General features: G+C 33.0%; 1 protein-coding gene across 9 annotated transcripts in view; it reads left to right on the plus strand.

The window, feature by feature from the left end:
• The first annotated feature begins 202 nt into the window (after positions 1-202).
• The window catches only part of LOC139145821 (voltage-dependent calcium channel subunit alpha-2/delta-3-like), a 59,934-nt gene continuing 46,819 nt past the window's right edge, over positions 203-13,317 (plus strand). For 8 of the 9 annotated variants that reach the window (XM_070717219.1, XM_070717224.1, XM_070717222.1 and 5 more), the window contains exons 1-3: positions 203-503; positions 606-684; positions 5,043-5,163. The gene's annotated coding sequence lies outside the window, so the exon portion shown is untranslated. Of the gene's footprint in view, positions 504-605; positions 685-5,040; positions 5,164-13,317 lie in introns of those variants that run through there. The other variant, XM_070717220.1, reaches the window with a different exon arrangement.

Genomic DNA, 13,317 nt, shown 5'->3' on the forward strand with positions numbered 1-13,317 from the left:
CAAAGGCTTTTAGTTCTAATTGCCATTTTAGTCGTCCTTTATTTGGTTTCCGCTGATAATTTGGGATATAATTCAGAAATTACATCACTGAATTGATGCCTCTATCACAAATGGAATTCTGCTACACCCATAATACGCACACCTAATGGTTGAAACCTGAGGGTAGGTTGGAATATAAATAACAAAAAGTAGACAGTCAATTGACATTAGCATAAGTAGACAAGAGGGTGGCAGTAGGCGGATTATGTGCTCTGCGCAAAACTAAAATCAATTTTTACTTGCATTGTGGAGTTCATCTATCCTGTGTGGTTTGGATGGAAGTATAGCAGACATATCAAGAACAAAGCCCTAACCAAGTACCTCTAATTGAACTGTTAGCATTATTAGAAATGACCATCCATTGGAGATAGCATGGCAGACATTGAACTGCGTTGGATTTTCCTCATCTGTACTCTGTTATGCGTTTCATCCAGCTACTCTCAAACTCCCCTAGAGGAAACAACGTTAGTACCCGTATCTTATTTCTCTTTATTCTCAATTTTTTCTCACAATATCTCTTTGTATTCGCAGAGAGTATCTTATCAGAGTTTGTTTATTGTTTTCAGAGAGAGTTGGGCCAAGGAGCTGGGTGAAATACTAAACAGTATCAGTGTTAATTACAGTGGAATTGATGTTCTAAATCAGGTGAGTTATTTCCATAGACAAGGACTCTTCTCATTAACGATGCCATTTTGAATTTTTAATTATCTCTTAATAGTTTGCCAGATGCACAGTAAAGACAGCTATTGATGCTATGAGAAGATAAGGTCATTTTTACATATAAAACACAGCAGACGTTTTCATTTCCTGTAACATGATGATGTGCATTTTGGAACATAAAAAGTATGAAATTGTTTACAGCTTTTTTATTGATGTCAAAACTAAAAAGAAATTTTCTGACCCAGTTAGATTAGAAACAAGCTTTCTGAGAAATTCAATGAGGTCACTTGTTTTTAGGAAGGATTCAAGATACACACGTGTCATTAGTGCAGTAATTGTTGGTTTAATTTGAAGTCATTCTGTAAAGCTGGAGACTTGCTGCATTCTAAACACTGCAATTTACAAAACGTGCCCTTAAAGAATGACCCTTGACGACCTTATTAGATTTCTTTTGGATCAAACAAAATTAGGAAAAATGAAGGGTTAATTATGTGATGTATGTGAAATTTCTGATAAAACAGTAAGGAATACAACGCCTGATGTTTGGAAAGATGTAATATTGTAATGCTGGATATAGATGTAGTCATGCTGTTTTGATATGATAACTATATTGAATGTTACCAGCTGTATTAGATACACCGGTATATTTCCATCAAATAGTTAGCTTGTACATATGCTAGCTACCAGTATATGCAGACCTGATATGAGAGTATTGATGTGTAGAGAATGCATGGAGGTATTAGGACACTGCAGCTATCTATTATTCAGTGTTGTGTGTGCAGTGTGATATAATGGTAATGCTTCTGTACATATGTGATGAGATGAGTTGCCTATTGTCAATCCATGGTGCCATGTTCACTCTGTGAAATATGCCGGTAAAGGGCGTTTGTTATTCAGGCTGTGACTTTGAAATTTTTATCTTCCTAAATATTTCCCTGAAAATGTTTGATGATGTATATTGAATGCTCCCTTGAATATTACTTTTGATACCACGGATAAATTTCCTTGAATTGTATGTAACAGTTTCTATGTCTCTATCTGTTACTATCACTTCTTTATACGATATAAAATATCTAATGCTAAGAAAAACAACCTCAAGAATGAAGAGAAAATATTGATATGACGAGCAACCATAGTGGTAGTGTTTTATTTTCAGTGTACTGGGTAAACGTCAGATATTGATTAAAAATAGCCTATCTATCAGAAACCACTTTACAAGCAGGTCAGTGCAAAAGCCATGTCCTTGCTGTTGCTGTTACTTCATTAAGCCTTAACAACAGATTTTATTTGAATTTTTGCGCTTGTCTGTTTTTCTGATAAATCATTAACTCATTTGGTTATAAGTCATTTAAATATTTATATCAATATCTCAGTTTTGAAATTCACAGAAATTAGGTCTGAAAGGTTACGGTTGTTTGGTTTGGAGAGAGAGAGAGAGATAGGGCCACTTAAATCATTACAATAAACTGAAATAAAGCAAAGTTTTAGTAGATATTACAATGAAATATTTCATTTATAATCATGTTCTACCTTGCATATATTGATGTCTATGGCATCTACCTTGCATATATTGATGTCTATGGCATCACCTTGCATATATTGATGTCTATGGCATCACCTTGCATATATTGATGTCTATGGCATCTACCTTGCATATATTGATGTCTATGGCATCACCTTGCATATATTGATGTCTATGGCATCTACCTTGCATATATTGATGTCTATGGCATCACCTTGCATATATTGATGTCTATGGCATCTACCTTGCATATATTGATGTCTATGGCATCTACCTTGCATATATTGATGTCTATGGCATCACCTTGCATATATATTGATGTCTATGGCATCTACCTTGCATATATTGATGTCTATGGCATCTACCTTGCATATATTGATGTCTATGGCATCACCTTGCATATATTGATGTCTATGGCATCTACCTTGCATATATTGATGTCTATGGCATCTACCTTGCATATATTGATGTCTATGGCATCACCTTGCATATATTGATGTCTATGGCATCTAAAAAGCATCAGAGTTGTGCTTGCTCGATTTTCTTTTGTCAGAAAATTTTTCTAATTTGATTGTGCAATTCTAAAAAAGCTCAGCAAGACAGAGGTATGATCTGATTATTCAATTTTCTGAAATTTGACCGATTAATTTGAAATTTTCTCAGTCCAATCTCCAAATAATATCGTAGTGTTTACCTTCATAATTTGATTTGAAGCACGGCATAGGTAGATTTCATATTTTACAAAGCTCAACTTTGGGAAGTGAATGATATTTTGAATATAACAAGCACTATGTAATTATTATTTTGAATTACAAGTGATTCAATATAGCAAATTATGAAAATGGAAGAGTTTAAGAATTTTCTTTACACGTTGTACTATTGATTGTTGTACTATTGATTGTGATTGACATTTTCTTACAATAGAAAGATGACAGACATGCTTCATGTGGTAGTATGTGACAGTTCTTGTGTTGACTTCAATACCACCATCTTTTCAGTTCTCTGCCTTTGTAGGGAACTGCTGTACACCATTCAAAGTTGTAATCTCTTTGAGTAAACAGCCAGTAGCTAGGTGATTTGTGGAGGTCAGTGCAGGATCTCTCAGCACATATGCACACACAGCCACTGCTCAATCCCGTCAATTCTTTTCAATCATGGAGCCTTGTAGGCGACTGTGTACATGTATATCGGCTTTGTCGTACCACGTACAACATAGAACACCACCAAACTCAAGATATATATTTCAAAATATCATTCACACTTGGTCCCAGGGAGGTATACAATATATAATCCAAATCAGGAACTCTCAAAATTGTGCGTTATGTTGGAGCTGTATGTCTCAAGTAGCTCGTACACCAACTGAATTTGTTATGCAAAGAGATATCAGTATAAAGCTTTTGTAGTTTTGTTTCTATACAGTAATAGACAGATATTGATAAGTAGGATGTAAGATATCAGTTTCCAATGTCGTTTTTGACGTACCAGCTTCTGCAGTCAGTTTTCTGACTGAATTAGTTTGAAATGTCTAACTAGGGATTAATCTCAAGGCATTTACTATTTGATAATCTGAAATTGTGAAATTAATTTCATGTGAAAAATTGGGCCGGTAGATTCTGTTACTTAGTTTTACTGAATGGTATTTCAATAATTTAGCATCTCTTTATACTTTTCTTTGAATTCTGTTGCCATGGTCCAATATACACATATATATCCATGTGATTTTCAAACATTCTATCTTCAGGCAGAGACATAAAAAGCTTTTTAAGAACATGCTGAGAAACATAATATCCATGGAAATACTGTGTGCCGGTGGCTTGTTCAAAACCTTTTCTTCATTATCTTAATTACCATTATTATTTGAATATCAAATGTACTTGAGCCTAGATCTTGAAGCCTAGATCTTGAAACAATCAAAGATTTTGATCATCATACAATCTGTAATATTTTAAATGCACATTTTCCAGAGGAAATAAACAGATAATTTGAAGTAACTGACAATCCCACACAGTTAAATGGCATCTTTTTCATCACGATATAGAATATTAATTTGATTTTTGCACATTAGCTTGATTTTTTGTTTAACATTGCTTGACATGTATGGTAGGGTTTTGACAAGAACATACCAAACCCCATTTAATATTTATAAATTACATAATTCAATATCTTGACAACACTTGTGTTGCCGCGTATGGAAATACTGTTGAAAAGGCCTGCTAAGATATTTGCAGTAAAACTTGAAAATTTCACAGGAAAAAATCAATTTTTGTAGCTTTTCTGACCCTATCATACTCATGTAAATATTGTCAGCAACTATAGTGATAAAACAATAATAATTCAACACTTGTAATATTTACTATGGATTTTTATATGGCAGTCATTAATTTACATGTACTTTTTTGGTTTTTCTTAAAGTTACATTTCAATTCAAACAGGAAAATATTACCAAAAAGTTAAGTAATTTATAATGGTGTGAAGATTCACCTTTGCTGTTCGACATGTAATAATTTTAGTGACAATAAACTTGATGATGCTAAACTCAATTCAAAATTTGTATTGTGTAAATACTGTGGCATCCATGTTTTATGAAACTGAATCAGAAAATAGGAAAAACAAGCATACTTATACATGTACCAAGATGCATTCTACAACAAATAATTTTTCCTGATCTTCCTTCACTCATATATATAAGACTTTGCACGGGCGAGTGCCCAAAACTTCAAAACATATTTTTTTCAAATAGCTCATCACTATGTATTCAGTTTCAGAAATCATATATATTTCTTCTCTGCAATGCACTAAGTACAGATTCTTATTTTTTCAGATTTACAATGAGGAGCTTACTGCAAACAGCTTTACAATCATTCAAAAGATGGTACTGAAATGATAAAAAGTATTTCCGAAAATATGGAGCAAATGCTAAACAAAAAGTGAACGCAGTGAAGGTAAGTGTGGTACAACAAACACTAATTCCATCACAACAGTATCACTTCATACATCTAGTTGTTATGACAACTGAACAGATCACAAATTCCTGAAAAATAACACTCGTTAATGTCATTCCTTCAATGGAACAGAGCCCTGGTGCTAGCATCAGATACATATCACAAATCTTTTCATGACTCTTTGTACAGCTGATGCAAAATATTTACTCTAAAAATTGCAGATGTGTTTTCTTTTCAAGTACTTCTTGTGTTGACGAAAATTTCCAATAACTTATTCAAATTTAAAAATTAGACTCAAACTGTTGTTCAATAATGAACCATTATAAGTACAGTGTATTGTTGATTTTTCTCTGAGAATGAAAACACGATGACGTCATTGTACGAATAATGTAGTCTACAATATCAGTAATGTCCAATATTACTGAATTCAAAACTCTTCCGATACCAATGCTTTGTATATTTTAATTCATTATTCCATCGATTTTGATGTATGTGTTTCCCTAAATTTTTTGTCAGGATATTGTAAGGTATTGCATGGTCAATATTTGTTAAGTAGCTATGACCTTGAAATTGACACGATAATTACAGAAAGCCCCAATGAAACTATACATTTTACTGTTGACAGGCTGTAATGCAAAGCCTTGCTTTGGATTCTATCAGAGTACAACCCAATCATTGCCAAGCATTACTGCAGTTTTCTAAAGTGTGTTTGGAACATGAACTTTCCCAGACATCGGCCTCCACTGTATTTCAATATAGCTCAGTCATTGTCCAGCGACCACATGCTGAATGTGAAATTAATGAAATATGTAGACCTGAAGCAGTAATATGTTGATATTATTCTCATCATGGTTTTGAATATTTGATGTGTCAATAAATGCCAAACTGAAAGAGGCAATATTTTGTGCTGCCATAACCTTCATACGTGTGTACACAACAGTGTACAGTACACTTCACGATGTATTCTGTTCATGAATTTCCATATTTCACTGTGCCATGAATTTCCATGTCTCAGTGTGCCATGAATTTCCATGTTTCACTGTGCCTTGAATTTCCATGTCTTACTGTGCCATGAATTTTCAGAGTGATGTGTGATATGATACCGGCAGAATTTCTTCATTTTATAGTTATCTATCTCTTTGTAGCAACAAAATTTTTAAGAAGTTCATGAAATAGGATATGGTCTGTTACAGGGTATGTGAAAATTGTAGTGAATGTTAAGGACACACAGCCACTGTGAATTGCGGAAAGATCCAGAACCAACATATTTGTAAATTCAGATTTGGATAGTTGTTAAGCTATTGCATAGCTCTTCTTGATAAAATCTGTTTAGTTTCCATAGTAATCTTTTTTGTCCACTAGAAGAACAAGCATTCCTTGTTGAAATGATAATGACATGTGAAGGATATTTAAGAACTAAAAGTAAGGCTCAAAGAGAGATATGTTGGCATTCATATTTGCTAAACATTGACTTTTATTGGCTTTAGATCCTGTTGGAAGTGTTGTGTAAAAACGACTATTTCAGATGTAAGATAAAACAAACAGCATTTATACCGGTATACTTTTGGAATATTATCTCAAAACTAATTTAAGAACTGGTCATTTTCTTCTCTTTTTGAAAATCCCTAGAATTAATATTCCAATTCATTTGAATTACATGTAACAAACATGGATGAAAACAAAATTTCTTTAATGCCCGGAAACTTTCCATTTGTAGAATCACAAAACACAATTTTTCACTTCTCTTTGATGAGAAAAATCCTTTGGTAATTAACATTCCAGTGTAAACAGTGCAGCTAGCGTGTTTGAGGTCAAGTTAAAAATCTTTCCATTTTGCAGTTTATCGATGCACTATAGTGTGAAAGTACTATTCTATCCATGATTAAAAACGTTTTCCTCATGAAAGCTATCAGTATTTTGTAGTATCAATAAGTAAAGACAAATTATGTTGAACAAAGTGATGACTTTATCTGTCTCATACTGGATTGTCAAAAGAACGATGTACCAGTATGGTACCTTGCTGTTGCTTACAGTTCAAAAATGTAGTTTTCCCAGTAAAATTTATGTACAATCCCTAATTGGTATGGATGAAGGGGTCTACAGTTTAGAATTACTCATCGTCTTACCACCTGGGATTCAAGTGTATATAATTTACAGCTTCAAGTAGAATGAAAAACCTCGATTTTGGTTCAGCTTTATGACAAAAATACAAATGTACAATGCCTGATGTAGACTGTAAAATGTTATCTTCGGTTAACTTCTAGAGAAACGATATTTAACTTGTTTCTTTAATCAGGTTTCCACACATTCCTAATTCTTGACTAATTCATGAGATTTTTTGAGTTCCTCTCTATGTATCCATCTTTGAGGTCAATTAATCATGTTTTAGTTACAACTGTGATATTCAAATCTATCTCAGTTGAAAATGACAGTTTGTAAAGAAAGACATGTAGGTAGGTAATACATCTCTTGTATCAAGTTAAATTTTACAAGAAAACAAAACCATCAATATAATAGCATTTCCCACAATTTAGTTAATTTTGGATTGTAGTTCAGTTCACTGTTGTTTTCTTATATGCAAATATATATACATGTTGATAGCTATTCTTAGGCTGTACCATAGGGGAAATGTGTACAGCTGCAACGATACTCAAAGAATAGAGTATTGTACTGCATGCACCATATGTGTTTTCTGAAAATGATCTGAAAACCAGGCTATTTTCTACAAAAACCCTTTGATTAAAATGTGAATATAGAGCAGACAATAGCAGAGTGTGTGTGAAAACACAACAGTGACAGTATTCAGTATACAGGTATAGGGGAATCAATCAATTACCAGCAGTCAAATGTATGTAGTCTGCATATTAATGATGATTAGTTTTTGTTTTCGCAATCCCAGTTTGCATTTCAGTTTGATGCTGGTGATAAGAATAATTCATGATACCTCTTATGCAGGCTGATGAGGCCCCGTTAGAGCGATGGGGAGTTTTCATGTCAGAAACTCTCACCTGAGTCTGTCAATAATTTTGCATATTTTGGAGATAATTATGCATATTCAAATCAGTAATAAGGACAAGAGTAAATTTGTTTCATTGTTGTTATTATTATAATTGTAAAATCAAATTGCAAGTTTTATCACGATACTGATCTTTGTTGATAACTATTTAGCATCATGAGTCAAATGATAATTTGCTGACTGCAGTTACAGCGATGACAATTAACGCAGGGTAATAATGAAACTGAGTGTATCGTCGTGTTCACTTGCATTATTTAAATATTTATGAGTAGATCTATATTGAGTTAATTTGTACTTATTAGTTGTGAGGTTAGGCTATATCGTCATTTCCATTCCAAATTACAACCATTATCCACTTGATCCCAACCTTTCAGCTTTTCAGCATGGAATCGTTTCTCACGGAAATGTCATCGGAGGTGGCATGGTACTATCAGCATTTTCTGTATTACGTTTATTTCAAAATGAAAAATGTAAGAGATTTATCGAGCAAGCTTGTATTTGAGTGATTAATTTGGTGAATTTATTATATGCATTTCAGTGTGCTAAACTTTATAAAAGAACCAAAAATACACTATTCAGTGGGCTGTTCCATTGTCAAATAGTTGCTGGAAGAGGTACAAAATAAAATTTCTTTGCCTAATTTCATGCATGGATTGATCATTCATTGAAACGGGGTTATCATAAACACTGAAAATCAATGATTTTGTGAGACCTGACAATTATATAACACTTTTTTGACAGAATAAAGCCTACGGTGTGTTGGCAGTGCAATAATGAAATAAGATAAACTGAATAAAATGAACTTAGGTGTACTTTATCCATTGTATTGTTTAGCTGGTGGCTCCTCTTATCGGCTGTAATCTGATTTTTTGCAGTGACTTTTATTTTTGATATCCACTCTTTTAAAACTAAATGTCATTGACTGTTCATCAAGTAATAGAATCTGAAGGCAAAATCAGTAGAAATGCAGATATGTGGTACAAATCCACAGGTTATGTGCTTTGTCTATATACAAGTACTTCTACTATAAACCAGCAAGTTTCTTTAGAATAATTAGCAATGATAAAAATAGTCTCCGATCACTATAGTGTTATTTCATGAAATGTGACATTATATTCAGAAAGCTTAGACCTAGTCATGTTCACCCCTTGAACATTAACAAGAAAATAATACAGAATCTTTACCTCATTCGATGGTATTTTTTAATTATTATTTACAACTAATTTTTCATACTGATCACAATTTCAAATCATACTATGTTCATTTCTTCATAACATGCTGGTGGTCCATTCAATATTATTTTGGAAAACTTCATTATGATGCAAGTATTCTGTGAATGTTTGTTCTGGAAGCAATGTGTCGCCATCACAGCAATTTTGATAAATTACAGACATTTACAAACACTGTACAAGGCATTATTATAATACTTTATGTAAATTATGATATTATTAGGCACGGTAAATGTGCATTTTTATCACAACAGTTGATGTGTATCTCAAAAGGGACAATGATTCAGTTTTTTTCTGTGTATTTTAAACTACATCACAGGTACTAGTTAGTGTAACACCCTTCACAATGTCGTTCCTCTGATAAATTGATACATATTACATGCTTTGAATACAAGTGTGAAACTATGAAATGGATCAGTAACACATTTAAATCTTGTGTCAATTTATGTATAGCGTTACATTATGTGTGTGAAAGTGACCATTAATATTAGATGAAGTATAGATTTGCATAAACACATTTGCAGTTTTTTCATAAATACCAAATAAAATGTAGATGTTAGTTCAATGCGTGATGTTTAAGAACTAAGACAGTATGGTGTCAGTCTTGTAACGCAAGTTCTGTATATTTATATGATTTATTAGCTAGTATGAAATTTAGAAGGCATATTATGCAGTATTAACCAGTATTAAATGAAAAATTTTAAAAACTTAGCGTTATGATACGGTGAATTAATCTAACACTGATTGGTGCTCAAAGATGACATATTGAAAAAGTAGATGTAAGGATTGTAAAAGTTGGAGATGAAGTCACATTTTGCACCCAGAAATAATCCCCTTTAATTAAGCAAAATGAAACACAATGAATTATGCATAAGTTGTAAATAATTTGTGAGGATAAAAATGTTACAATATTAAGGTATGTGAGCATTTCACACTTAACATTTTATGTCTTGGTGATTCAATTTTTATGAAAGAATTTGTGGTATGATTATGCTATGAACACAAATCCAAGACCAGGCATCTACAAACCGGTACGCGGTGTAACATATAATTATTATATTTGTTTATTTCAAGTTTTTTCTTGACAGCTATTCTACTGTAGAGAAAATGTGACTGAATCAGCAAATGAGTTCATGTTGTAGGTGAAATGTTTTTGAATACTTGCCTACCAAAAATTCATAATTCTTTTGAATATAGCGCATGTTAGCTGGTAACAATACGTAATAGAAATGATGGTACCGTAGAAAGTCATGTAGTCAGAGTACAGTGACCCAGGTCTCATGAAGAGTTGATATGTTGAGTTGCGTTATAGTCTGAAGTAAAGTAGCAATACCAGTGTTAAGTTACATGTACATGGCTCAAGGCAACATAAAGCTTTGAATGTGTGCCAACAATACAGGGAAATTATGTTATGATTAAATGCAGAGTAAAAGTATATGTATGTGCTATTTGAATATAATACAGAAATGATATTAATACCGTTGTCAAAACAATGTAACTCAAATAAGAAAATTCATGATACTCCTCAGTCGACAGCTGTATACATTGTATTTGTTAAAACATTGATATGAAGAAGTTAACTGAGTTTGTACATTTACTTCACGAAAATAAATTGAACAAAGCTCGGAAAAATTTCACAAAATTCTGTTTCCTTGGACCAGTTGAATTATCAGCACGGTAAAATTCAAAAGATTTGGAAATTAACATTCATATATCTTTTAAAGGATTAATCTATGCAACTCTAATCTCTCGGTTTTTGTGAAGTTTCCAACATCTGAATTGTTATCATGGAGACTGCTACATCCTGTTCAGTCACCATGGAGATACTGGCATCCATGGTTACCAAGGTAATTGTGGCATCCATTAACCGTGATGACTTCTGTGTTCCATTAAAGTGATGAACACTAAATCATTTGACTCACCATACCATTGATGGATGAAAAGAGAGAAAAAAGATTCTGCTGCATCCAATACTCAGTTCTCCATCTTTCCCTTAAAATCGTTTCTTTGTGTTTCTCTCCATTTTCCAGTACTTGTATTCATGCACATGCAAATGGCATGATCACTTTCTGAGAATGTGTTATTATCCTTTTTAGCTCCTTTCAATCTGAGGTAGAAGTCTGCTGAGGAAGTTATATGAGTCAGTCTGAACCCACTTCCGTAAAATTTTGCAGTTGACTCCTGTCTATCAGTCTACACTTCAACCTTTTCACACCAGCATGGATTGAACCAATCCTATTGTTTTCTAGTAAAGTTGGACCTCTAGAGAGGGAAATGGGGTGAAAGGGTCACAGGTCATTTAGCATAGCGAACTTGTGTGCATTTCCTGCTCTGCATGGTGAACTCCTAGATCTTAGCTTTTGTGGATGAACTCATAGGCTTTGAGATTATGTATAGCATACTCTTCAGGTCAGCCTAATGAAGTTGAGGAGAGGGGAGAAATAGCTGGCATGAATGCGTCGAAAATAAAAATGTTTATACCATCATCATAGCATTATATTTTCCCATTTGTTATTGCAAAGTTTACATAATAACATTTCTATAGAGTTTCCTATGCATGTCGTTCAATATATGTGTTTACATAATTGGCCCTGAAGTTGCATCACACAAATTGACGATATGCTGTATTGTGCCTATTAAATATCTTATAGGTAGAAGACTAATTGTTTCAACATTGTCAAGGATGAATTTAATTTTAGCAGGGGGCATGTAAAATAGCAGTGAAATACCTTTTAAATATCACTTATCTTTCCAGCAGGCAAAACTACATTATTTTCTTTCAGAAGCATTAATGGTATTTTTGTATAGAAACAAATATTTGTTTAATTGTGAGCAAAATCTGATATTCTGATATAGTCCATCTCTGAAATCTTCTTTGAAGAAAAAGTAGTACTCTCATGTTGTGAAATTCAATTTAGAGTACAAATAAAAACCTAAATCATGATAAGAAACATCCCGGGATTGTACCTTCTTGGAATGACGACTTGCATCAATAAAGATCTGAAAGCATATTGTGTAGAAAACCAAAATGTGTTAGAAGGTTTATTTTATTTTAGGTTCATTTTTATTTCATTCTGGTAGTGATGCAATGTTTTGTTTGAGTATATACTTAGGCCTCTTGCCTTTGGCACTGGAACCGTGTATCTTTGACATATTGAATAAACATTTTTTGAACCCTCAGCACTTGCAATAAATAGTGTACAATAACTTTCACAAAGAAAATAGGTGTGAGGGACTGTCAAACTGTCTGTAGATGCAGTTGTATACAGCAAAGGTAATGCATGCCTTTCATTGATAACTGAATTCACAGAATGTTAGATTACGATATTACCCTGAGAGCCTCATAGATTAAGCAGACAATTGATGGCTTTACGGAATATGTCAGATCCTTGGAGACATCTTAAAGCATGGACCATCACATCTGAGTTTAACAAACACTCAAGGTATACTTTCTAATTATGCAGATGCATTCATTTATAGTGATGTTGGTTTTTTTAATTTTGTTTTCCAAAATCAAGATAATAAATACATGCATGTATGGACGTGATACAAATAACTTTGTGTAAAAGGGAAGCAGTTTAGCATTACCTGAAGAGATTATAAGCTTATAAATATGACATGGATTTTGCATATCTTCTTTCGGAATGGCAGTAACATTATTAGTCGGCACTGCACTTCTGAAATCAAGTACATGTATACCTTTAATCTATTATGCCGTAGATTAAAAAAAACTAATGCTGTGTGGAAAATATCATCAAGTAGATATTATTCACCAAGGTTCCTGAAGTTGATGATGCATAGACAGCTTTTTAAATGTCATGAGAGTGAGTGACAACAATTAGTAAAAAATAATAAATGAACACAATATTAATAATAATGATAAATTTCAATAAATGGCACTTTTAAATG

The sequence above is a fragment of the Ptychodera flava genome, chromosome 12, assembly GCF_041260155.1.
Source record: "Ptychodera flava strain L36383 chromosome 12, AS_Pfla_20210202, whole genome shotgun sequence".
In the NCBI taxonomy this organism is placed as follows: Eukaryota; Metazoa; Hemichordata; class Enteropneusta; family Ptychoderidae; genus Ptychodera; species Ptychodera flava.